Here is a 22,053-nt window from a genome sequence, read left to right as displayed (position 1 = left end):
ACGAAGACCATGGGAAAAGTAGAAATGTGAACACTTTAGGAATTCTTAATACGTGGAAAAGTATACATAAAAGTCCACTCGCTTTTATGTGTTAGTCACTCAACTCTCACTTTATTTTTATTATTATTAATGGCAGTAGTAAGAGCTACCAATGACTTTGTACTTCCTCTATGCCAAGCATTTGTACTTTACAAAGTGTATTATGAGTCAGAGCTCGTAGGTTGCAAGTGCCAGGAACCCAGCTCAAACCAGCTTGAGTGGAAGGAACATCTCTGTGGCTTCAGTAACTGGGAAGAGGCCACATTCAGGCTGGCTGCAGCCACGATGGACTTAAGGGCTCAATGATATTTTCAGATTCTCTCCCTTTCTTTCTTGACCCTCTTTGCCTCTGTGTGCTGGCTTGCTTTTCAAGCTGCCCCTGCCCTCAAAGAAAGAAAGAGGGCCAAGAACAGCCCCAACCCTATGTCCTTATAAGTGCATGACCTAAAAGGAAGAGAGACACCCTCTCCCAGCCTCCATAAACCAAGCCTCAATAAAAGTCTCTGCTGGTGTTGCCAAAAGCTCAGCCTCTGTACACTGGTGCCAAACTGAATCTCTGAGACAGTTTTGGGTAAAGTAGAAAATAAGAGATTTATTGCTTTGTCAGGCAAAGGAGGACACAGAGGGCTCCTGCCCTCGAAACTGTGTGTCCCAACCCGGGAGGATTTGATGAGGAGTTTTATAGCAGTAGTTCAAGGGCAGGGTTGCTGACAAGATTAGGGTGTGTGCAGGGCCTGCACTCCCTTAATCTCATCTCAGGTCTCCTAATCTTGATGAGCTTCTCTGGTCCCTTTAATCTTGCCTCAGCTGGTTTCTTGTCTGCTCTTCTGACCTTTAGAACTCAGGGAAAGTCATGGAGGCTGGAGTCTTGCCTACAAGAAAGAGGGGACAAAAAGGCTTTTGTGTCCAGGAGCCCCACAGGGCCCTTCTCGGTTTCAATGGCTCTGCTTGGTTCATGGTTCCACACATCCCTTCTGAACCAACACTGTGTTCAGGAAGAAGCAGTGCTATTACTAGCCAGACCTGACCGTCCCTGCAGCCTGAGAGAACAAGGCAAAGTCAGTGACATGGGGTAGAATTGGTGAGATGCCATCAGACAAAAACAACATGCGCAGTTTATTTGTATCTCAACAAAACCCCATTAGACAGCATAACACCCATTTTACTGAATAGAAAACTGAGGCACAGAGAAGCCAAGTAAACATTGACTGAAGACCTACTATGCCCGGCACTAAGGATATAAAGAAATAAATAAGTTAAAGTTCTTGCCCTCAAGGGCTCATAGTATAGAAGAAGGAAAAAGATATGGAAATAGATAACATGCAACAAATTGCATAGCTCCTGAGAGAGGACTTCAAAAGAGAACAGAGTAGGGAGCAGTCAGTTCTTTATATTTGCTAGGCAAGGGGGGAGGGGAAGAATGGGCTGGAACTCTAGGCAGAGAGATGTTCAGGCCAATTTGCAGAGCTAAAAGTTACCAGACTGCAGTTGGGTCTGGCTGATTAGAGAGTGAGGGAGAGTTGAGGCAATGAGGGGCATCAGAGGGTCTCACATGCCACCTTCTAGATTCTACCATCCTGTAGTGCATAGGCATCCAAGAGTCTACAGAAATTATAATTTTCAATTCTGGAATTTACATCCATTATTCTAAGTAACATGCTTACATATGCATTTCTTGATTTCCTTTTAGACGTTATCTGTTGATAAGGTTTTCCAGATTGTTAAAAGCTATCAAAAACCAAGCAGCATCGTTTTCCATATTCTCAAATGTACCATATATATTCTACGTATATCATATTAATATATTCTGTTAGGTAACGTGATCATAACCAGGACAGATGCAGTTAGCTGCTTGACCTTTTTCTCCCCATTGCAAGCAGATGTAGACTCCTAAGGTTAAGAAAAAGTTGTGGCAGAAGAGCCTGAAAGTGAGAATATATTCTGATAATTTCTTCTTCATTTTTTTAATCTTGGAGTTCTCCTTCTCAGGCCCTCATCCTCCTCCGGTCTGGACTGGTGTGCTCAAGGTCTGCTCTCAGTTATCATTTTGGGGCTTCTTTTCACCATTATCCTAGGGCTTCCCTTAGTCAACTTCACTTTGTTGGAGTCTCCCAGGTCACATGTCTTTCTCTTTCTTGTTTACTCATTTTGCTGGAGCGCATCTTCTAGTAACTCTCAAGGGAAAGGTACGTAGAAAGCTTTTTTAGTCTTTACATGTCCAAAATGACTTTGCTCTTGATTAATATTTGACAAATGTTTTGCTGGGAATAAAATTCTAAGTTCAAAGTCAATATCCCACAGGAATTTGAAAACATTTTTTTTCCTACTTTCTAGTTTGGCTGTTGAAAAATTTGATGCCGTTCTGATTCCTATGGTCTTGTATGTCACCTCCACCCTCCCCACCCCCAACCCCCATGGGAGTTTTTAAGATATTGTCTTTCTCCCTATTATTCTGATGTTTCACAATCATGTGCCTTGGTATGACTCTTTTTCTTAATATGTTTCATTGGGATTGGGAAGCCTTCTCAAACTGGAGAGTAGTGTCCTTCAATTCTGAGAATTTTTCTTTTATTATTTCTTTGGTAATTTTCTTCCCTTTATTTTCTTAGCTCTGTTTTTCTGGAGCTGTTATACTCAGTTGTTATACCTCCTGGACTGATTCTCTAATTTTCTTATTTTTATTCTCCTCTTGGCATCTGTGTGAATTTCTGTCCTACTTTCGAGAGGAGTCTCTACATTTTATCCTCCAATGACTTCTTTTAATTTTTAGAATTCTACTGTAGTATTAATTTCCTAGAGTGAGGTCTTATATTTTGGTTGTTCCTTTCTCATAGCATTCTATACTTTTTCATGGGTGCAATATTTTCATCTATTACTGAGAACATTAATCTTTATTTTTAAAGTTTCTGACCCCCATATTATTTCTGTGGGTTCCTTTTCTTGGGTACCTTTTTACATTTTTTGACTGTTTTCTTGTTTTGAACTCTCACCTTTGAACTCTCATCATTTATTTGGCTGCGCTGGGTCTTAGTTGCGGCACGTGGGAATCTTTTTTTTTTTTTTTTTTAGTTGCGGCATGCGGGATCTTTAATTGTGGCATGAGAACTCTTAGTTTTAGGTTCACTCTTAGTCGCAGCATGTGGGATCTAGTTCCCTGACCAGGGATGGAACCTCGGCCCCCTGCACTGGGAGCGCAGTCTTAGCCATTGGACTACCAGGGAAGTCCCCTGGGCTGTCTTTAGATTTAGGGGTGAAGCTCTAAAAAGCTGACAGTGGAAGTTGGTATCAGTGGTCATGGCTTCTCAGTTGGTTGGCTCTCTTTTTTTTCATGATCAGGAAGCAAGCCAGCTTTCTCATTTGAGAGACTCTCCAATATCAGCCATTCAGTTTCTTAGGAGAAGAATCCTCCAATCATTTGCCTGTGGGACATATGCCTGGCTAATGGCATTCTGGAAACAGAGGAAAGGAAAGGGGGGTAAAGATCCTGCATTTGGTAGAGCCAACTTCCGCTTAACTATTTTTATTTTCTACTAATCTACTATGCCCAAGACTGTAGCCTCTTTAATTTCCCCAGAAAGAAAAACAAAAGCACAAGAAAAACTTCCAATTTTCATTTGACTCTCAGAACAATTCTTTGATGTAATATATAAATTAGGATTTTATTTAGTCATATATAACAGAAAAATTAGAAATAACAATGGCCCAAAGGTTGATTCTCACATATAAAAGAAGTCTGAAGGTAGATGATATAGCCTGATACGGTGTTTCACGGGCTTCAGGGAGCCAGGCTCCACCATCCTAGCCCTTGGTATCCTTCCTCTGGGACTTCCGTGTTCCACCAAGACGGAAGTTGCTGGAGTTCCAGGCAACCTGTCTGTTTTCCAGACCAGATACTATAAGAAGGAAGGGAAGAAGGGGGCTAATGTCATTCTCAATCTCTGTCTCTCGGTCCCTCTCTCTCTCTTTCTTTAAATGTATTTTTAGAGGAGTTTTAGGTTCACAGGAAAATTAAGAGTAAGGTACAGATGTTTCCCATGCACTCTTGCCCCACCACATTGCAGAGCCACCCCCATTATGGACTTTCCCCACCAGAGTGGTATATTTGTTACAACTGATGAACCCACAGTGACACATCATAATCACTCAAAGTCCATAATTTATGTTAGAGTTCACCCTTGGTGTTATACATCCTATGAGTTAAGACAAATGTATAATGACATGTATCTATCATTATAGTATCATACAGAGTATTTTCACTGCCCTAAAAATCCTCTGTGCTACTCTTATTCATTCCTCCCTTCATCAAAACCCTGACAACCACTGATCTGTTTATTGTCTCCATAGTTTTGCCTTTTCCAGAATATCATATAGATGGAATCATACAGAATACAGCCTTTTCAGATTGGCTTCTTTCACTTGGTAATATGCATTTTAGGTTCCTCCATGTCCTTTCATAGCTTGGTAGCCCATTTCTTTTCAGGACTAAATAATATTACATTATCTGGAGGTACCATAGTTTATCTGTTCACCTACCGAAGGATGTCTTGGTTGCTTCCAAGTTTTGGCGAGTATGAATAAAGCTGCTATAAATATTCATGTGCAGGGTTTTGTGTGGATGTAAGTTTTCAACTCTTTGGGTAGATACTAAAGAGTGTGATTGCTGGACCCTTTGGTAAGAGTGTGTTTAGTTTTGTAAGAAACTATCAAACTGTCTTCTAAAGTGGATGTACCATTTTGCATTCCCACCAGCAATGAATGAGAGTTCCTCTTGCTCCACATTTAGTGTTGTCAGTGTTCTGGATTTTGGCCATAATAGGTGTGTAGTGGTATCTCACTGTTGTTTTAATTTGCATTTCCATGATGACGTGATGTGGAGCATGTTTTCATACGCTTATTTGCAGTCTGTATATCTTCTTTGGTGAGGTATCTGTTAAGATCTTTGGGGACTTCTCATTGTGGTGGCTTCTCTTGTTGCGGAGCACGGGCTATAGGCGCTCAGGCTTCAGTAGTCACAGCACGCAGGCTTCAGTAGTTCCGGCACGTGGGCTCCGTAGTTGTGGCACGTGGGCTCAGTAGTTGTGACTCTTGGGCTCCAGAGCGCAGCCTCAGCAGTTGTGGCTCACAGGCTTAGTTGCTCCGCAGCATGTGGGATCTTCCCAGACCAGGGATTGAACCCGTGTCCCCTGCATTGGCAGGTGGATTCTTAACCACTGCGCTACCAGGGAAGTCCCTTTGGCCCATTTTTAAATCAAGTTTTTTATTTTCTTATCACTGAGTTTTAAGAGTTATTTGTATATTTTGGAAAACGATCTTTTATCAAGTGTGTCTTTTGCAAATATTTCCTTCCGGTTCATGGCTTGTCTTCTCATTCTCTTCGCATTATCTTTTGCAGACCAGAAGTTTTTAATTTTAATAAGGTCCAGTTTATCAATTCTTTCTTTCATGCATCAAGCCTTTGATGTTATATCTAAAAGGTCATCACCAACCCCAAGGTCATTTAGATTTTCTCCTATGTTACCTTCTAGGAGTTTTATAGTTTTGCTTTTTTTTTTTTTTTTTGAGTTTTGCTCAAAATGTGTATGCTCCATTTTTGAGTTAATTTTTATGAAAGATGTAAGGTCTCTGTCTAGATTCTTTTTTTTTTTTTTTTTGCACGTGTATGTCCAGTTGTTTTAGCACCTTTTGTTGGAAAGACTGTCTTTGCTCCATTGTATTGCCTTTGCCCCTTTGTCAAAGATCGGTTGATTATACTTATATGGGTCTCTTTTTGGGCTCTCTATTCTGTTCCATTGATCTCTTTGTCTGTCCTTTCACTGATATCGCACTGTTTTAATTACTGTAGCTTTATAGTAATTCTTAAAGTCAGATAGTGTCAGTTCACCAGTGTTGTTTTTCCCCTGCAATATTGTGTTGTCTATGCTAGGTCTTTTACCTATCCATATAAACTTTACAAATCAGTTTGTCGATATCCACAAAATAACTTGATGGGATTTTGATTAGGGCTGCATTGAATCTACAGATCGAGTTGGGAAGAACTGACATCTTAACAATATTGTCTTTCTATCCATGAACTTGGAATATCTCTCCACTTATTTAGTTCTTATTGATTTCTTTCATCAGAGCTTTAGTAATTCTCCTCATACAGATCTTATACATATTTTGTTAGATTTATACCTAAGTGTTTCATTTTTGGGGTATTAATGTAAATGGTATTGTATTTTTAATTTCAAATTCCACTTGCTCATTGCTGATATATATCAATAGGAAAGAGACTGACTTTTTAAATTTTTATTTTATTTTTATTTTTTGGGGTGCCGCACCGCACAGCTTTGGGATCTTAGTTCCCCGACCAGGGATTGAACCCAGGCCTTCGACAGTGAAAGCACGGACTGCCAGGGAATTCCCACGATTGACTTTTTTTTTTTTTTTGCGGTACGCGGGCCTCTCACTGTTGTGGCCTCTCCCGTTGCGGAGCACAGGCTCCGGAGGCACAGGCTCAGCGGCCATGGCTCACGGGCCCAGCCACTCTGCGGCATGTGGGATCTTCCCGGACCGGGGCACGAACCCGTGTCCCCCACATCGGCAGGCGGACTCTCAACCACTGCGCCACCAGGGAAGCCCACGACTGACTTTTTTATATTAACTTTGTATCCTGCAAGTATGCCATAATCACTTACTAGTTCCAGGAAGTTTTTCGTCAATTCTTTTGGATTTTCTACATAGATGATCATGTCGTCTGTGAACAAAGACAGTTTTATTTCTTCCTTCTCAATCTGTATACGTTTTACTGTATTGTATTGTATTTTTGCATTAGCTAGAACTTCCAGTACAGTGTTGAAAATCAGTGGTGAGAGGGGCATGATTGCCTTGTTCCTGATCTTAGTGGGAAAGCTTCAAGTTTCTCACCATTAAGTATGATGTTAGCTGCATATTTTTGTAGATATTCTTTATCAAGTTGCAATAGTTCCCCCTATTCCTAGTTTGCTGAGTTTTTATCATGAATGGGTATTGGATTTTTATAGTGCTTTTTCTGCATCTATTGATATGATCATGTGATTTTTCTTCTTTAGCCTGTTGATGTGTCAGATTATATTAATTGATTTTTAAATGCTGAACTGGCCTTGCATACGTGGGACAAATTTCACTTGGTCACAGTGTATAATTTTTTTTTTTTTTTTTTGCGGTACGCGGGCCTCTCACTGTTGTGGCCTCTCCCGTTGCGGAGCACAGGCTCCGGACGCGCAGGCTCAGCGGCCATGGCTCACGGGCCCAGCCGCTCCGCGGCATGTGGGATCTTCCCGGACCGGGGCATGAAACCCGTGTCCCCTGCATCGGCAGGCGGACTCTCAACCACTGCGCCACCAGGGAAGCCCTAGAATTATTTTTATACATTGTTGGATTGACTGGCTTATATTTTGTTGAGGATGTTTGCATCTATGTTCATGAGAGATATTGGTCTATAGTTTTCTTTTCCTGTAACATCTTTGTCTGGTTTTGGTATTAGGGTAATTCTTGACTGGTAGAATGAGTTAAGAAGTATTCCCTCTGCTTCTATCCTCTGAAAGAGATTGTAGATAGGTATAATTTCTTCCTTAAATGTTTGATAGAATTCACCAGGGAATCCATCTGAGCCTGCTACTTTCTGTTTCTGAAGGCTATTAATTTTTTATTCAATTTATTTAATATATATATAGTTCTATTCATATGGTCTATATCTTCTTGTGTGACTATTGGCATATTGTGTCTTTCAAGGAATTAGTCCAGGAATTCCCTGGCAGTCCAGTGATTAGGACTCAGTGCTTTCAGTGCCAGGGCCCGTGTTGAATCCCTGGACGGGGAACTAAGATCCTGCAAACCACACAGTGAGGCTGGAAAAAAAAAGGAACTGGTCCATTTCATGGACCAGTTGTTTATAGTACTGCTTTATTATCTTTTTAATGTTCATGATTCTGATATTAGTAATTTGTGTCCTCTCTCTTGTTTTCTTAATTAGCCAGGCTAGAGGCTTATCAGTTTTATTGATATTTTCAAAGAACCAGATTTTGGTTTTGTTGATTTTCTCTACTGATTTCCTGTTTTCAAGTTCATTGACTTCTGCTCTAATTTTTATTATTTCTTTTCTTTTGCTTACTTTGAATTTAATTTGTTCTTTTTCTGGTTTCCTAAGGTGGGAACTTTAGATGATTGATTTCAGATCTTTCTTCTTTTCTAATATATGCATATGATGCTATAATTTTCCCTCTAAGCACTGCTTTCAGCACACTCAGCAACCACATTCTCTTTCAAGGAGCATTTCCAGAATCCCACAAGTTTTGATAAGTTGTATTCTCATTTTCATTTAGTTCAAAATATTTTTAAATTTCTCTTGAAATTTCTTCTTTGACCTATGTGTTATTTAGTAGTATGCTGTTTAATCTCCAAGTATTTGGGGATTTTCCAGCTCTATCTCTGTTACTGATTTTCTAGTTTGATTCCATTTTGGTCTGAGAGCAGGCATAATGTGATTTCTCTTATTTTAAATCTGTTAAGGTATATTTTTTGGCCCAGAATTTGGTCTGTCTTGGGGAATGTTACATGTGAGCTTGTGGAGAATGTGTATTCTGCTGTTTTGGGGTGATGTAGTCTACAGATGTCAATTACATCCATTTGATTGTTGGTATTGTTGAGTTCAACTATGTCATTGCTGACTTTCTGCCTGCTGGATCTGTCCATTTCTGATTAGAGGGGTGTTGAGGTCTCTAACAATGATAGTGGAGTCATCTATTTGTCCTTGTTATTCAATTACTTTTTGCCTTATGTACTTTGATGCTCTTTTGTTAGGATCATACACGTTAAGAATTGTTATGTCTTTTTGGAGAACTGACCCCTTTATCGTTATATAATGCCCTTCCTTATCCCTGATAACTTTTCTTGCTTTCGAGGCTGCTCTGTCTGAAATTAGCATAGCTACTCTTGCTTTCTTTTGATCAGTGTTAGCACAGTATATTTTTCTGCATTCATTTACTTTTAATCTATAACCACATTCTCTTTTAAGGAGCACTTCCAGAAGTCCCAAACAACATTTCCACTTATGTCTCATTGCTAGAATGTGACTACATGGCTACAGCAATTTCTTTCTTTTTAATAAAATATTGTTTTAAAAACATTTAAAATGTTCTTTTATTAAAATAATAATTATTAATATTTATAATTATGATATAATTGTAAATATTATAATTAATATTTATAATATTAATGAGGTACAATTTCCCGTAAGATTTGCCCACTTTAAGGGTACAAAATTCAATGACTTTTAGTAAATTTACAGAGATTTGCAACAATTACTACAATCTAGCTTTAGAATTTTTTATCACCCCAGAAAGTTCCCTCATGCCCATGTGTAGTCAATTCCTATTACCCTCTCCCTTTTTAATAACCTGCCTGGAAATACCATATAACAGTACCAGTTTATTTCAAGGGCCAGATATTAGTCACATGGTGATGTTAGTTTCAAAGGAGGCTGGGAAATGTGTGACGGGTTTTTTTTTTAAATCTGGCTCCATTGCTAAAGTAAAAGGGGAGAGTGGATGATGGGTTGTTAACTAACCATCTGTATCACAGATAGGTGGTGTTATACTCTCCATTTCAGAGATGAAGAAACCAAAGCTTAATGAGTTAAGAAATTTAGCCAAGGAAAACTTTCAGTCTTAAACCTTCTAGTCGAAATTTTCCTTCAAACCAGAAAAAGACCACATTTTTTTTATACTAGGAGTTTAGCTTGAGGCCCACCTGTTTGAGCCATGGAATACTATAAGTTCAATGGTCACTCATTAGCAGTCTTTCTGATATCCATATTAGATTCTCAGAAATACAAAAAGCCAACTATTTTAATTCACCAATATTATTGTCATTCCCTCAGACTTGACTATCCTTCAACTACTTCTTTTTTTTAATTGAAGTATAGTTGATTTACAATGTTGTGTTAATTTTTGTTGTACAGCAAAGTGATTCAGTTATACATAAATCTACATTCTTTTTTATATTCTTTTCCATTATGGTTTATCTTGGGATATTGAATGTAATTCCCTGTCCTATACAGTAGGACCTTGTTGTTTACCCACTTTATATAATAGTTTGCATTTGCTAACCCCAAACTCCCAGTCTGTCCCTCCCCTACCCTTTCGACTACTTCTTAATCTAGCTAACCCCTCACTAACCCTTAAAACCCAGTTCAGGCATCACCTCCAGGAAGTCTTCCCTGACTTGCCTTCTCAGGGTATTGTCTTGTGCTTTCCTGATCACATGCCACAGAACATAGCCTACTCTAGTTATAAATTTGCTTGTCCATCTCCCTAGATTGAGGTTTGTCCTTAAGGTCAGGAATACTGCCCTAGATGACCTTTTTTTCCCAGGGCCTAGTGCAGGGCCTGGCACCCAACAGGTCCTCAGTCAATACTTAGAAGATGAATGAGGGAGTCGTTGCAGTGTGTTCAGCACTCTGAACACACTGAACACACTCTGAACTGAATAACTCTTCAGTTATTTGCTATTGCCAATGTTACTGACTGTTTTGTAAACTTTTTCTTTCAATACCTATCAAGATTCTACTGAAACCTTTGAAGAAATCGCACTGAATTTTTGAGCCAATTTTTGTTGATGTCTTTTTTGTTTCCCCCACAGGAAGGAAAAAGAGGAGAGGGAAAGCGAATGGAAACAGAAGTTGAACTACTCTTCCTTCTCACCATCAAGCCCTGATGAATTCCATTCCCTGGAATTAGGAAGTCCCTACAAAATCTCTGATATTTCTGCTACCAGGTAGAACAACAACAGGAGAAAAAGAAAATTGTGGCCAAACGCTGAGAAATAGAAATAACTATTCCCAGGATAGGGGAAGGATTCCACTATAGTTTTTCCTAGGCTGAGTGAAAAGCAGGAGTGGGGAGATTTTTGCTTAGGTCACTACTTTTAGTCGTGCTAACAATATTAAATTATAATATAATAATCATGGCTACCATTAACTAACTGTTCACTCTGTACCAAGCACTGAGGTAAACACTATACAAACATGACCTCATTTTAACCTTCATAACAGTCCTATGAGGTAGAGATTATCCAGTGCATTTTATACAGCAACAAGCCCAGATTTGGAGAGGTTTCAAAAGTTCCCTGCAGCAGACCCTGGGTAAATAACAGTAGACACAGTCCCTATTCTCAAGGGGCTCACAGTCTGATAGAGAGAAGGCAGATATATCAGCAAATAAATACCATAAGTTCCAGAAGTGCTGTTAGACAAAGGAGACAAAGAATGCAATGGCCTGGGAGCCATGCAGACACATTTTACAGAAGTGGTGTCCCTTGACCTGAGTCTGGAAAAGATAAGGTGTTTGTAAGGCAGGAGGAGGTGGATGAGGCAAGGGGTTGGCATTCTCAGTAGATGGAGCAGCAGAGGCAAAGGCTCAGAGGCAGGAAGTAATGTGGCAGGAGGTCAAGAAAGTGTGTGAGGGGCTCCAGGAGAGGTGAGCCTGGAGAAGATTCCTGGACAAATCATGAAGGGATTTTATTTTCTAAGTCGTGGGGAGCCACGAAGGATATTAAACAGGGAACCACGTGGCCATATTTGGATTTTTAAAGTCCTGATGGCTGATGGTGGTCTCCATGAAGGGCGTATGTATGTACTTTGAGGGATTTGCAAAGTCTCCGGCAAACATTTACCTCTATGTGAAACCCTGACTATACCACTTGATCAGTAGTCCACAAGCTTTCTTGATCTTGTATCTTTCTTAGTAAAACATTTATGAGAACTCAGCCCCTCATAATATATTAATTATTCAGTAGTAATATATATAGTTCTAGGCTAATATAATATGTATACTATAATATAATACATACAGAAAATAGAAATTAAAAAGAATGAGATAAAAATATATAAATAGGAGTTCCAGTATCTTCTCCTATAATGGATCCATTGTGGATCCATCTATGGGTGGGGATGACTACTCTGGATGAACCCCAGGTAACAATTAACCGGGTAAGGGAGTTACCTTTTAGTTTCCCCCACAGGAGAAGATGAAGCAGTAGAAGGAGCTTTGACTCTAAAAAGATCTGGGGTTTGCCCTGCCCCCTCTGTGACTTTCAGTTAAGTTACCTAAATTCTCCAGGCCTGTTTCCTTGGCCATAATAAATGTGGAAGTTTGTTAATGTGTAAACAAGCTAACCCATATAAAGAGTCTGGCATAGAACTTGTCCATAATTAATAGGCAATATATTATTTTCATAAGCTTCTTACATTCCTTAATCCAGGAAGCCTTCGAGCATGCTTGAGAGCACTGGTCTGGCCCAGCCCAGAAAGACTCCCTGGTCTTCTAAGCCCTGGACCAGCTGGGTTCTCATCTCTTAGGGCAGTCCTTACCCTGTGCTTACCCATCGTGGGGGACTGAAATGTCGAAGCTCCAGAAAATATACAAGTTCTTATTCACAGGGAAGAGCCTCCAAAGTCTAAAAGTTTCACATTCAGATGGGGCACAGCCTGTGTCCAAAAATGTCCCCCTAGACACCTCTTTCAGAGATCATTAAGGACTGGTGACCCCAGACTTTTAGGAGCCTGAGGAGGAGCAGACCTGCTCTTCCTGTTACAAACACTGGAAGGGAAATTGAAGGGAAGATTTCCCTGGCCCTGTGATAGGCATATTCCATCGGTTATCTTGTTGAAGTCTCAGAACAGTCCTGTGAGGTAAATTTTATTTTTCTTGTTTTTTTTTTTAATATTTATTTATATTTGGCTGCGTGGGGCCTTAGTTGCGGCACACGGGATCTTTCATTGTGGCGCATGGGCTCTCTAGTTGTGCAGGTGGGCTCCAGAGCACGTGGGCTCTGTAGTTGTAGTGCAGGGGGTCAGTAGTTGTGGCACGTGGGCTTAGTTGCCCCGTGGTATGTGGGATCCTAGTTCCCCGACCAGGGGTCGAACCCGCGTTCCCTGCATTGGAAGGCAGATTCTTAACCAAAAATAGGAAAGTCCCCCTATTTTTCTTGTTTTTCAAAGGAGGCAACTAAGACTCACTTGAGTTAAGGCCCCATGGGTCTCTTTCAAAAATCCATATCTCATCAGGCTACTCCTTTGCTTAAAACCTGCAGTTTCTTCTCAACCCCTAAGGATCCTAGGGAGAAAATCCAAACTCTTAGACTCGAGGCCTTCATGAGGTGGCCCTGCCCACCGCCCCCCCCCCTCCTCTGTCTTCACCCACCACTCCCAACCACCTTTCAAGCCACATTGAGCCCCTGCAGCTGCATTAAGAGGCCAAGTTACCTTCCAGCCTCCAGGCCATGCTTGGCACAAGCTTCTTCCTCTGCAGGAAAATTTCCCCTCCTACCCCTGGCCTCCTTCCCCAGCCAGCTCCTCCTGCTTCTTCAAAGTCAGTGCAAATAATGACTCCTCCAGGAAGCTTTCCCTGACACACACACAGAAGATCAGGGTTCAGCGCTTCTCCTCAAAGCTCTCAGACCTTCCATACCATGAAAACTTGCTGAGCCCAAAGCAGTGCAAGGAACTACATTGGAACATTCTGGACTGGGAGGTTTGGGGCAGACCCATTTTTGAGAAAGCATCCAGCAGTTGTTTCACATAGTTTCTGCGCTAGAATAGAGGATGAAGCCAGCTTCAAGTGCACATGCACTGAAGGGTAAAGGATCAGATGCTGACATACTCGGCATTTTCCTGAGTTCAGAGCCTTGATTTTCCCATGTGTCGGGGACAGGACAACTAGAAGTCATGGTGCTCTTTGCAGAAACCTATAAAAATATTACCAAATTATTTTGGTAATAAAGGACTATTGACTAAGATAAAATATGAATCTTTAGATAGCTGCCAAGTTATCTTAAAATAACATAACACATAATATGTTAAGAAATCACAACTAACTTTTCTCTTAATTATAACTTTTACTTACTCATTTGTTTTTATCACCTTGAGTACGCAACGTAGTCGTGTTTGCCAGGTCCTTATTCTCTCCTAAGCATGATACGTGTATTATTTAATTCTCACAGCACTTCTGTGAGATATGGGATGTTGTTATCCTCATTTTACAACTGAGGAAACTGAGGCTTAGGGAGGTTAGTGACTGGCTCAGGTGCTCACATTTGGTAAGCAGTGGAGCCAGGATTTGAAACCAGTAGTCAGACTCCAGGGCCTGGGCTACAGCCTAACAAGGCTTAAGAGGTGAACTTGGGACTTCCCTGGTGGTCCAGTGCGTAAGACTCCGTGCCCCCAGTGCAGGGGGCTGGGGTTTGATCCCTGGTCGGGGCACTAGATCCCACATGCATGCCACAACTAAGGGTTTGCATGCTGCAACTAATAAGTTTGCATGCCGCAAGTATTAAGTTCGCATGCCACAACTAAGACCCGGCGCAGCCAAAATAAATAAATAATACATAAGTAAAGGTTAAAAAAGAGGTAAACTTAATATAAAGAAAGTTTTATCAATTCATTTTTTCCTTTGATTAGAGAAACAGTCACTGATATTGGAGTATAGCAGCATGGTTTGCACCCCATTGGTTTAGGCTATGGAATCTCCAGTTTAAGAGGGGCTTTTAATACTATTGTTTTTGACATCCATTTTAGAATTTAGAATGGAAGAGGAAACAACCAATTCAGTTCATTTTAACAAGTATTCACTGCTCTTTCCTCTTCCTTGAACATACTTTGGCCACTTTTTCATCTGGCTAGATCCTATCTGACCCTTAAAGCCCACTCAGATGTTGTCACTTCCAGGAAATCTCCCCAGACTGCCCTAGTGACTGCCTATTTTGTACTCCACCAAATATGTCCTACTGTAGTCATGGAGTTGTCTGTCTCCCTCTCTGTACTGTAAGTCTCCCAAGGGCCTTTTATCATTAAGCATTGAGTCTCCTGCACCTGTTCCTGTGGCTGGCACATAGTAGGGATTCAGCAAATTCTTTTTTTTTGGCCATGTCATGCAGCTTGCGGGATCTTAGTTCCCCGACCAGGCATCGAACCTGGGCCCCTGGCAGTGAGAGTGCAGAGTCCTAAGCACCGGACCACTGGGGAATTCCCGGGATTCAGCAAATTCTTGATGAGGGGATTAATGATTAGCTAATGTGTGTTTAGCATTCTGCTCCAGTTAATTGCTTATAGAAAAAAACAACTTATTACATTTTAGAACTTTGTCTGTCTATACTCAAAGATAGGAATAAAGCCTCTTAAAAAATCACACTTTTAAAATTTTTGTTTTTATTTTAATTAAAGTAATACATATTCATCTTTTAAGAATCAAATAGAGAGGCAACTCTGGGGCCAGACCACCTGGGGCCAGACCACCTGGCTAATCCTAGCTCCACGACCTACTAGCTGTGTAAGCTTGATCAATCATTTAACTTCTCTGCATCTCAGTTTTTTTATCTGTAGAATGGGGATGATAATATTATGTACAGCATAAGGTTGTTATGAGGATTAAATTGGTTAACATTTGTAAAGAAAGCACTTAGAACAGTGCGTGATGCAAAGTAATATATAAGGCCCATTAAATTAACTGATTGAATTAACTAATGCAAAGCATAATATAAGGCTTATTAAATTAACTAATTAATAGTTCTACAAAGCTTGTTACAAAAAATTGCACTCCTCCGGACCCCCTTTCCCATTCCCCAGCAACACTTTCCACTTTCTTAACTGATTGTTTTGGTATTTGTTTTCCTCCATATGTCTAAATACCATGGTGCTCTGGCTCCTTGATTTTTTAGTGTTAGGCATTATCTATTGAATTCACACTAGGAAAAGTGAGGACTGGGCTCTCTCTCACTTGCACACACTTCCGCTCTCCCATCCTCCCAATGTGTCTCTGTTGTGATTCTGGTTGGATCATTAATCAGCATTATTATACTATCAACACCACTGCCATGAGCTACAGAGTATACTTTGGTTATTTTTATTTCTTGCAAAACTTTTTGCTATCCCTGGAACTAAGTCTCTTTTTCAATCTACCTGTTTTCTTTCTTTTTTTTTTTTTTTTATGTACTCATCTCAGTTTATCTCCAAATTTTCCCTTCGTTGTGTAAGTCTCCCAGTACATTCAGACACTTTACATAATCTATCAATTCCACCTTCATTTCCCAGCCTTCTGATCTGCTTCACTCTAAGTGGTTGATTTCCGGGCTGTTTATATAATCCTGGGGATTCCTTTCTTCATTCTCTTGATCACACTGGTTTTTTAATCTGTTTCTGTTTGTATCTTTATGGTTCATCCACAGAAAGGTCATCAAGAAGTCAAAACCAATGCAGAAAAAGTAGTCTTCCTTATCCTCTCACCTTCCAGCTCACCTGCATGAATCCTTATCCAAGAATCAGAAGGACTTTCTGGATGAAGCCTGCACATGTTGTTGGATTTAATCTAAAATAGAAACAACAAAGCAAACAAATAAAAAATAATACTGCAATACATTTAGTCATTCGTAGTCATCCATGGGACAAAGAATATTAAAGTCCTCTCCTACCCTGGGCCAAAGTCAGGACTTAAACTGACATAAAGTCACCTCATTCATTCATGCATTTGCTTACTAATTCTTTCATTCACTTGTTTATTAATAACAACACTATGGAGTATATATTAGTATGTATTATATAACAGTAATCATAGGAGACATCATTTATTGAGTACTTACTATGTGCTGAGTACTCTAAATCCTTTTCAAACCTTATCTCAGATTAACCCTCCTGCCCCCTTCTCTCCCAAGGTGGGTGTTGTTACCTCCATTTCTCCTAGGAGGACACTGGGGCTCGGAGAGGTTGAGGAAGCATTCACTAGGTATCTATCCTATACCATGCTTGCACATACCAGGTCCTGTTGATACAGAGATGAATAAAGACATAGTCCCTGGCCTTCCCTGGTGGCACAGTGGTTTAGAGTCCGCCTGCCGATGCAGGGGACATGGGTTCGTGCCCCGGTCCGGGAAGATCCCACATGCCGCGGAGCGGCTCTGAGCCATGGCCGCTGAGCCTGCGCGTCTGGAGCCTGTGCTCCGCAACGGGAGAGGCCACAACAGTGAGAGGCCCGCCTACCTCAAAAAAATAAATAAATAAATAAATTGCAACATGCAGACATTTTTTGGATCCCAGTTGATCCAAGCTTTAAAAAATATATGGCATTTATGAGACAATTGGGTTTTTGAATAATGCCTGGATATTTGATATTAAAAATTATTATTTTTGGGGTGTGATAATGGTGTTAACAGTTATGTTTTTAAAAAGAGTCCTTATCTTTTAGAGATACATACTGAAATGTTTACAGAAGAAATTATATGACATGTAGAATTTGCTTCAAAATAATATAAAAGGGAGGAAGTGGATGGAGGTATAAGTGAAACAAGACTGGCCATGTGTTGAAAATTGCTGAAGTTGGGTGATGGGGATATTATAACATTTTACTTAAAAACATTAAAGGCATTACTGGGGACTAGGTACTTTAAAGCGTATTTTTACAGATTATTTTGTCTTCTCTTATAGCCCTGTAAATGATGTACAATTTTCTCTATTTTCAACCTGAGGCCTTTCTTGATTGAAGCTACCATTGCCCCTGTCTTGGACTTTTACAGTGTTCTCCTAGGTATTCTCCTTGCCCTCTCTCTTGCCTCCTCCAATCCATTTTCCACACAGCAGCCCAAATACTTCAAGTATCTTAACCCATTAATTCTCACAACTCAGTACCAATACTATTCTTGGTTTTCACATGAGGAAACTGAAGCACAAAGAGGTTTAAATAAATCTTCCCAAGACCACATAGCTTGTAAATGGCTGAACTGTACTATAAGTCTGGCATAGTTGCCATGCCTATGTGTACTTATATCATACTTCTATAAATGGAAAATAAAATCACATATGAACATACAAGATCTGTCATATACTGGATTAGCATATTAATAGGCTGAGAGCCTGAACACTGGAGCCAGACTGTGAACCTTAGGCAAGTTACTTAACCTTGTGGTGCCCCAGTTCCATCATCTGTAAACAGAGATAATAATAGTTCCTACCTCATGGTATCTTTGTGTGAAGTAGATGTGTTCATCTGTGGAAAGAAGTTAAGTGATGTGTTAGCTATCAACAAGCATTACCTTTGGCATCTGAGAGTTCCGTTCTCCCTCGTATCTTTTACTCCAGCAGAACCACTTGCAGCTCCCTAAATAAGCCTCTGTGTTCCCTCTGCCTTTCCCACCCTGCCCAGCTGGCAAATCCTCACTAACCCTCCAGCCCCAAATTAAGGGTCACCACCTCTGTGAGGATCCCCCAGGGAGAGGTCTACTTGGTTCCCAACTGTGTGTGTAATCCCTCTTATCTCACCTTGTGTGTTATTATCTGTTTCTGTATCTATCTTCCCTAGTAGACGCATCCCTTCTTGAGAGTAGAGACCTGTCTTTATCTCCATATCCAGCAGACAGCTGGGTCCAACAGTGTTTAATAAATGTTGGTTAAATAAACGGTCGTGAACATGCCTCTCTGGGTAGCTGCGTGCCAAAGTTAGAAGTTTTTCAAATTTGGAAATAAATCTAAATAAATGAGAAAAGTCTCAAATGACTGATATGTATGTATGTATATGTATATGTATATACGCTACTGCAATTGCCTATAAACTTATCTATAGCCCACACTAGGGTTTGTATCTTGTTTGTTGTTGAATCCCTGGCAACAAACACCTAGTACAGTGTCTGACAAGCAGTAGGGTCAATAAACTTTTTAAAAAATAAATGTGCTTAAGGGGAGGTATACCCAATGAAATTTTTTTGTAATGACCCTTCATTCTTTAGTTCTGTACTAAAGCATTTCTCACATTTGAGCTCTTGAAACCAATAATATGCATCCACAGGCACCAGTTTGAAGCTACCCAACTGTACACGGTGGAGTTATATGCCTCTATTTGATTATAAGGTGGTTGTCCACAGAGGGGCAGTAAAGTGTAATGGTTTAAAATTCAGGTCACCTGTAATTCCACTGCCTGTTTTTTATTTCTTAGAATATCATAAAATGACACACATTTTAAAAAATTTGTAGAGACCTTGTAGACTCGCTGAAGGATTTGAGAAATTGGGAAAGCTAATTGACACAATTACTAATTGGTTACTAATTGACACAAAAGCTTTGGTTTGCCATGCTCTATATCTAGGATAGGAAAGTAGCATTTTGCCATGCAGGATTTTTCTCTAATACAGTCATTCTTATAAGTCTTTTACGGCTTCTGAGTTTTGTGTCATACTTGAAAAGACTTGTCTTACTCTGAGATAGTAAAAAATTTTCCCATGTTTTCTTCTAGTACTTTTATTATTTTATTGTTCAGATTTAATTTCTTGATCCATCTGGAATTTATTTTGGTATAAGCTATGAAGTATGGTTACAATTTTATTTTTCTTCCAGATGACTACCTAGTTTGTTCCAACACCATTCACTGATTTCATTTCCCCACTGATTTGAAATGCCACCTTCATCATATTCAGAATTTTTGTAAGGTATTAAAGACTAGTGGTTTTTTGGTCCTGATTTAAGTGGAAAGATCTTCAAGTGTACTTTTGAACTACCCCAGGGTTTTGGATTTTTTTGTTTTTAATTTTAAAGTTGTATATAACCATCAATATCCTATCCAAACGAAATTTTTATGCTTACTTCACGAATTTGTCATTACCAAGCTCGCTTCAGTTTCTTTAAGTGTACTGCACACAACCTTCAAGAATTATGAACATTTCTCTCTCCCAGCTGTTACTACACCAAACTACATATGTTATATTTCCCTAAATCATCTCGCTGTGCTCTTTGCAGCTCTTCTGTACAGTTGATGTCTCCATCTAACAAGTTGCTCAGAAGTTACTATAATTGTTTTAGGTGAGGCCCAAAGAGAAAGCCTATCGTCACTATCCAGTTCATGTCAAAAATGGGCATTAATTTCCATTTAACATGGACAGGCTGTGTTTCCAGAAAATAACAGAGTTTGAAGAACTATGGGAGCTATTTGTCGGTTCTTTAAACAATCCACCTGGGGGGAAGGGGAATGTCCTACAAACGGCCAGCTGCTATTGTGGGAATTTTTTCCTATTTATTCCAGCAAAAAAAGATTCAGACACTGAAGAAAAAGGGTCGCCCTGTACTAGGTCTTGAACCCAAAGAACTGTTTGCACAGATATTCATCCAAGATACATTGCAGCCTCCACCTCAACAGATGCTCTTTCAAATGTTTCATGACTCTCCTCAACAGTCAGTTTCCATTTAAGGGGAGGAGGATGACGCTGCCAGAGATGGCTCTGCTGGCATGAAGGCTGGCCTAAAATTTCTATTTAAAAGCTGGATCAAAATATGTTTGGCTTCTGTTGTCTATTTAAAATTTCAAGTTAAGGCGAAGAAAAATTACGCTCCATCGTGAATGGGCCTTGGGTGCCTCACTCACAGACTAGAGTGGCAAATGGTAAGAGAGTCACAGAGAAAGGAGCGAAAGTAGGAACGCGGACTGAGGTATTAGGTACAGACTGTGAAGCCAGATATGAAAAGCTTGGAGTGAAAAGAAAAGCCTTGAGCAGGGGGAAAGACCCCCATATTCGACCTCCTAACCCGAGGATCCTGATTAAGATAAGCATTCTGCATGTCACCTGTCACCGCGTCAGCCACCTCCGCCCAGCACCCCTCCCCCGCCTCATGGCCTTCCACCTCCTGACCCCTTTCCAGCGGCCTCTCTTCATATCAGAACACGCCCCACCTAAGGGCCTTCTTTCTCACAGCTGCCTGTCTTCATCTCAGCGCCCACCTCAGTACCCGCTAATCCGATGCGTCGCCTCAGTGCCCCCACCTCGGTCCTCTCCCTGACCTCAGCATCTCTCTCCGCTCTAGAGACGCCCCAGCCTCCCCTCCGACCAAAGCCCCTCTCCTCAGCACACTCCCTCCACCTGAGCGCCCCGCCTCACCCCAGCGCGCACCCTCAGAGGCTCCTTTTGCTGCTCCAAGTTGCTCCCGGCCCTCCCGCCACCCCGCCCCCTCGTCCTCTGCCCCGCTCCGGGTTCCGCCCCTCGCTTTTCGCTCCGCCCACGGTGGGCCCGCCCCTCCGTCCGGGTCCCGCCCACTCCAGCCGCTCGCCCGGACTAGTCGTTTGGCGCCAAACCTCTCTGTCAGCGACAGGACGCCCGTCTCCGCGTTCTGGTTCTGAGACAGAATCCCTGAGGACTGGAAGGCCCGGGCGGGGGGCGGAAGGGATTCAGATACCTTGAAAACCCCCGGGAGACTGTGGGTACGAGTGGAGTTTGTGGCAAAAAGGGAGGGCGGGTGAAGAATCTGAGGGGAAACTCAGGGTTTCCTTTCTTTGGTCATTGTCGTTGCTGGGCCCTGGGCTGGTGGCTTCGTGGGTCCCGTCCCCAACCCAGCCCCCGGAGGGAATCTCAGTGCTCTCGAGGGATTTCCAGCATCCTTATTTTAAACCAAGTCGGACCTAAGTCTTGAGGAGGCCTCCTCGGCCTTCTAAGGAGGGAGTCAGATGTCAGGAAAAACGGCTTTGGTGGGGGGAGGCGGTGAGGGTGATCCGGGCCGCGCTCCCCACGATGAGGGACAGCTTCTGGTGCCTTAAGCCGAGGTGTCCGGGAGCCCTACCTTGGATTCAGCTGTTCACCCCGTCCATTGCTATTTGAGATAGATGGAGAGCAATCTTTTTGTTTATCAGGGAGAAAAGAAAGGACAGTGGAATTTGGGGTTATCACACATATGATTAGCTATCTGACTGAGGGACCGTACTCCAGAAGATTCCATCTCCACTGTCTCCTCGTTTGCCTCGAATACTTTGCTGTTCAGAGGTACTAGGTGGTAGCGACCATACCTCTACCTTAGCAGTTTGTTCCCCCTCTGGGCCGGGCCCCAACCTGAATTTGGTGTTAAGCAAAGAGATGGAATAGACCAAGAAAACTGATTACTTGGACCACGTTTTCTAATGAAAACAGTCATACCTTGTAGCCCTGAGATCTTAAAACAACTGCTACAGTGTTAAAGACTATCTGCTTATTGGCCCTAAT

The 22,053-nt window shown here is 41.2% G+C and overlaps 1 protein-coding gene and 1 long non-coding RNA gene across 6 annotated transcripts in view; one reads left to right on the top strand and one right to left on the bottom strand.

Annotated features, from left to right (window-relative positions):
- Positions 1-12,955: 12,955 nt before the first annotated feature.
- Positions 12,956-18,090, bottom strand: LOC113621334 (uncharacterized). 4 transcript variants are annotated; one of them, XR_003433125.1, is made up of 3 exons: positions 18,055-18,090; positions 16,349-16,418; positions 12,956-13,803 (listed from the first exon to the last, which is right to left on the bottom strand). It is a non-coding gene; the product is annotated as an uncharacterized LOC113621334 (long non-coding RNA). The 4 variants fall into 4 exon arrangements; XR_003433127.1 differs by having other exon boundaries at positions 16,337-16,418; positions 18,055-18,084; XR_003433124.1 differs by lacking the exon at positions 18,055-18,090 and adding an exon at positions 16,776-16,866 and having other exon boundaries at positions 16,337-16,418.
- A 3,066-nt stretch (positions 18,091-21,156) lies between these two features.
- Positions 21,157-22,053, top strand: part of DMC1 (DNA meiotic recombinase 1) — a 39,831-nt gene continuing 38,934 nt past the window's right edge. For both annotated transcript variants that reach the window (XM_027107663.1, XM_027107662.1), the window contains exon 1: positions 21,157-21,281. The gene's annotated coding sequence lies outside the window, so the exon portion shown is untranslated. The remainder of the gene's footprint in view (positions 21,282-22,053) is intronic.

The sequence above is a fragment of the Aethalodelphis obliquidens genome, unplaced genomic scaffold (genome assembly GCF_003676395.1).
Source record: "Aethalodelphis obliquidens isolate GAN/ISIS:26980383/991018 unplaced genomic scaffold, ASM367639v1 scaffold8, whole genome shotgun sequence".
Taxonomy (NCBI): Eukaryota; Metazoa; Chordata; class Mammalia; order Artiodactyla; family Delphinidae; genus Aethalodelphis; species Aethalodelphis obliquidens.
The sequence above is the reverse complement of the archived record's forward strand: the minus strand, read 5'-3'. Positions and strand labels throughout refer to the sequence as shown.